This window comes from Carlito syrichta, unplaced genomic scaffold, assembly GCF_000164805.1.
Source record: "Carlito syrichta isolate Samal-C Ts95f unplaced genomic scaffold, Tarsius_syrichta-2.0.1 Scaffold305332, whole genome shotgun sequence".
NCBI lineage: Eukaryota > Metazoa > Chordata > Mammalia > Primates > Tarsiidae > Carlito > Carlito syrichta.
This window is the reverse complement of record NW_007249428.1, coordinates 878,907-884,223: the sequence shown is the minus strand read 5'-3', so window position 1 is coordinate 884,223 and position 5,317 is coordinate 878,907.

Below are 5,317 nucleotides of genomic sequence, written 5' to 3'. Positions count from 1 at the left end.
CACAGTTTCCTCTGTATTTCTGCTGTTGCCCAAAATAATCTGCTCTAATAATCCATATGCCCAAGAGATATATTTGGGGTAGCATATTCTGTTCTCCTACAGTCAGATTTTGGGATGGTGTGTCTTGCACCCCATTACTATTAACAAAAGATGCCAAACTCTGTAAAATATTTAAGATGGCTTAATGTGAGTGACCTAGGCTTATGACACCATCCCAAGAGGTCCTGAGAACATGTGGTTTAATTGCAACTTGGTTATATACCTCTTAGGAAGACAGAAGTTATAAGAAACCAAAATTAATACATGTGAGGTTTACACTGGTTTGCCCTGGGAAGGCAAGACATCTCCAGGTAGGACATCTCCAAGCGGAACTTGCAGGTCATAAGCGGATTCAGACATTTGCTCTGTCTGAAGAATTTTGGAATCATTAAGGAAATACCGCTGTTGAGATAAGTGTCTAGGACTTGAGAGGATGTTTCTTAATGTGTAGGTGAAGCCTTATGGGTGGCAGCCCTGAAAGAGAATAGATGGCAAACGTCTAGCTCATCTATGGACCCCTGAGAAATGGGATTCTACACAGATGCAACTTTCCCCAAGAGGTGGCTTTGTAGGGCCTTAAAATATTTAGATTTCCTTCCTTATCTGCTATGTGATGTTTTCCCCTTTCCCCTCCTCTTCTTCTTCCTCTCCCTTCTCCTCCTCCCCCTCCCTCTCCTCTTCTCCTTTCTCCTCCTCCTCCTCTCCTCCTCTCCCCCTCCTTTTCCTCTCCACCTCCTCAGCTACTCAGCATGACTACAAGGATGCAGACCTTTACATGACGCACTTCCACTTCGTGAAGTATATTCTCTCTTCCTGATAACGTTCTTAATCACATTCTCTCTTCTCTAGCTTACTTTATTGTAGGAGTAGATAACACACAACATACAGCATACATATTAATCAACTACTTCTGTTGTGGCAAGGCTTCTGGTCAACAGGAGGCTGTTAGGAGTTAAATTTGGGGAGTTGAGAGTTACACGTGGGTTTTTGACTTCTCGTAGGGTTGGCGCCCCTAACCCAGCGTTATTTAAGATCTAGTTATAAAAGCAGACAGTGGCCAGAACGCTGGGCCGAAACACACATTCCGGGACACCAGCCTGATCTCTACGATAACCAGCCCAGAAGGCCAGGTAGCAATAAGTCACACACCCGTGGGAGGTCAGATTGCACCCCAGCATCAGTTCAGGAAGTCAGACAACAACCATCTGTCCCATGTGGTCAGGACTGAATTAATAATTGTCACTTCCCTAATTTCTATTATTTTATTTTTAATATTATTTTTGAGTCAGGGTCTCACCCTGTTGCCAGGTTGAAGTGCAGTGATGCAATCATAGCTCACCGCAGCCTTGACCTCCTGGGATCAGGTGATCCTCCCTCCTCAGCCTCTTGAGGAGTTGGGACTACAAGCCTGAGCCACCACGCCCAGTTATTTTTTTTTTACTTTTTTGTAGAGACAAGGTCTTAGTATGTTGCCCAAGATGGTTTCAAACTCCTGGGCTCAAGCAATCCTCCTTCCTCAGCCTTCCAAAGTGCTAAGATTACAGGTGTGAGCCACTGCACTCGAGCACTTCCCTAATTTTTGTCCTGCTTCCAATTTAGGACCAACCAGAGACCACACCAGTTCCCCTAACCAACCCTATAGGAAGCCCACTTCTGGTAGCTGTCTCAGTTTCTCAGGCCCACAGCCTTCATCAGGGATCACCAGAGCCCCCTTCTTTCTACTGAAATCTGATCCCACTCTATCTGTCATGGGGTCTGTCACACGCGAGTAACAGGGCCTGTAAATACAGTCTCTGTCCATCCTCACTGGCTTCTTCCACACTGGAGAGAGGCCAGGGCGCGTTATGTGAGAAGAAACTGCCTCTGGGTTGGTGTCCATTCTGGGCCCATCTGTCCTCCAGCATAACAAGAGAGCCTCATTCACACACAGTCCTCTGCCCTTTCTCTGCACTGCATGTCTCATAGGACTCTTGTGCAAATGGTTTTTCTCCTGTTACTCCACTTGATGTTAATTTAATCCACAGCCCAGCTAAAGGACCTAGGGGACATTGTTCTCTCCCTGAGAGCATTAAAGTAGACTGAGAGGAAGAACAAAGTTAAGAAAAATAAAAGATAAACTACAATAACAAGTCATAAAAGACTTACTCACCTTCTTGGGATCCTAATGCAAACAAATCAACTTTTTGAACAAATGCCTTTGAGACAAAATCTGAACACAGACCAGAAAGAAGATAATCAAGGAAACACCATGAAGTGCATCAAGTAGGCGAGGGTTTGTCCTCTGTAAGAAACACTTCTGATAACATAACACAAAAATTCCGTGTTAATAAGTTTGGAGAGGAGACTTTATTCCTTGTAAGGGATCACAGCCCACAAGAGGGCCACCCCTCAGACTCAGAGGCTGCTGGAGCCAAGCCCGGACACAGGCACTGGTGGAGTTGGGGTGGGGAGGCTGGTGCAGGAGTTTTATGGGAAGAGATTGGCTAACACATATTCAACTCAGGACAGGAGGGGTATGAATATTAATGAAGGGGTCCTGACCCATGATTGTTGAACACATGTGTGTGTAACATGTGACCCATGTGCACTTTGGGGGTGGAAACTTCACATTTACACATATTATTATGAGGCTCTATGTCCCTTTCAGGACAGGAAGGTGTCTGCAGTGCCTGCAAACTGGCCAGGACCAGGCCACAGTGGGTATCTCTTATCAGGAGAAAGTCACTAACACCAGTGCTAGTGCAACCAGAGCTCAGCTGTGGCTAGGGGACCGGAGTAAAGGATCGGGTCTGAGCAGATGAGTCTGATTGTTCCAATACTGTGAATCCAAGGCCAGAGCTTGTCTAACTGCTAGAGAAGAAACACCTAGTGGTGGTTGGCACATAGCTTATTCTTCAAGTGCAGGGTGCGGGTGTGGCCTTAGGTCCTGTCCATTATTTGATGTCTCCTTGCCAGAGTTCATCAGAGCATCTTTCCGTCTCAACTCACTACGAATGAGGGGCAGTTGTTGTGTCTAGACCCCAAAAGGCGAGAGGGTAACGAGGCGTGTCCCACCCACCAGTTTTGACCAGGAACTCTGTTTTAAGGTGTTTTAGGGAGGTCCCCTTGGCCTCAAGGAGTCCGTTCAGTGGTAGGGGAGAGGATTTTATTTTTGGTAACACTCGTTTTAGAGACGCTGATAAGGCTCACGGAGGCGAAACTCCCGGCGCCTGGGGTTTGCTTTTCAAACAAACCTTCAGCCAACACAAGGAAGATGACGCAAACGCGGCGCAATATGGGCTGGGCGATCTATGTGCAGGGGTCTGTCGCCCCGCTATGTTCCAGCGTTTGCTTGAAAATCGTTATTAAAGTTTTTTTTTTTTCTTTCTAATGCTGTGATTTTATTTTCTAAGTGAGAGAAAACCCCTGCCCGGAATTCCTTCACTGAAGAAAAGGACAGCAGAGCCTGGGGGACGGTGCACGCCAGTATTAGCAAAGCGTCCCCTCCTCCAGCGGGCGCCCCACCCTCTCCTTCCGGGCGCTCGGGCCGCGGGTGAGGAGAGGCCACGGAGAAAACATCCAGCCAGTGAGCCCAAGGAAAGCCAGCCATCTACGCCCTCAAGCCCAGGGAATGGCAGGTGCTACTTTGCCCTCCAGGCTCTTTTCCTGGCCCGCTCCCCGCCCCTTGCAAGGCCCAAGACTCAGTTTCTCGTCTGTCTTCTCTCCCCCGTCTATTCCAGTATTCAGGATCCGGACGGGCTTAGTCACCAAACCAGGGCCTGATACAGGTTAGGAGGCAGCATTTGAGCCGAAACCACCTGGGACACTGACAAGACCCCGTCCCCGCCCAGAGGATCGGGGCGCTTTTCCCTTCAACCCTCGGTCGGACACTGTCTACGTTCGCAAGACGCCCTGCGCAGACGAACCCCTTCAGCCCCGCCCCACCGGGCGCCCGCCTCCTGCGGCCCCGCCCGCCCCTTCACGTTCCCAACGGGGGCGCTCTAAGCTGCCCTCCCCCACACGCCCTCCCTACCCGGCGCCCGACTCCGCCTGTTCAGAGCCTCCTGCCTATGCTGCCTCCCCAACCTCCTCTGCCCAGCCAACTCCCACCTCAGCAAAGAGGCGTTGCCCCTGGCCCGGCTGCCGCTCCCGCCCCCCGCTCCTCTCCCCACGCCCCAGTGACGTCACAAAGCCCCCTTCCCGTCCCCGCAAGCGCCGGGCCCAGCCCCTTGGGCTCCGGGGGCAAACCAGCCTCTCGGCCCTCGGCCCGTGAGTACCGCGCGGTTCAGGGCCCTCCCCTGTGGTACCAGCGTTCCCTTACCGCGGCGTCCCGGTCACCACCCCCTGGACATCTGCCCTCTAGTGCCCTGCCTCTCCGCCTCTGCCTGCGGTCCCTCCCCGCTTCTTTCCGGTGGACAGCAGTGACCCCGGGGTTCCTGAGGGTCAATGACAGGCCGGTACTGAGGACCCGGAGCGCGGGAAGCTCAGATGTCACTAACGTGGATAGGACCCCAGAGTTCTAGGAGACTTAGACGCCATGGCTTCAGGGAATTGCAGAACCGGAAGGGAAAGAGGCGTGCTTGTAGGTTAGCGTCGGCTTTCAAATCTACTCTCTTACTCGGTTCCCATAGTAACCTTGTGCGGGTGGAGGCTTTAGATCTGCATCGCCGGTAGACCGCGAGTGTGCAGACTGCATAGGCGTCTGTGTGCTTGCGCATGTGTGCCTCTGCCATACCTGTGCACGTGCGAACCTGTTTACGTGTGTGTGCATCTGTGCCCGTGTATTATGTGTCTGTGCATACGTATGTACATGTGTTTGTAAGTGTGCATTTGTGTATAGTGTGTATGTGTCTGGGCATGTACGCATATTTGTATGCGTGTATGGGGGTGCTTGCGTATGCATGCGGGTGCATATGCGTGTCTGGACAGTGTGGACGTGTTTGCGTGTGTGTGTGTGTGTGTGTGTGTGTGTGTGTGTGTGTGTGTTCCCATGCTTGCACGCTCATCTGCACTGCACTGCACTGCACTCCCTAACTGAAGAAACCCTTTTTCCTCTAGTCTGTCCCTTTTCCTTTGGTGTTTCCTTTGGTTTTGTTAAAGAACTATTCTGACACTTGGCTAGAAACCTCTTTATGCAAGCTTCTTGCAATGAGGCCTTGCCCTAGGAAAGTGATGGGGCTCAAAGCCCAACCCAGCAGACTGCTGGGGACCTGTAGGGGGTCCATGGATGGAAAGTGACTGAGAGGATACTCCAAGGGTAGGGGACCTCCCACTAAATGAACTTAACAGGACTCTCAGG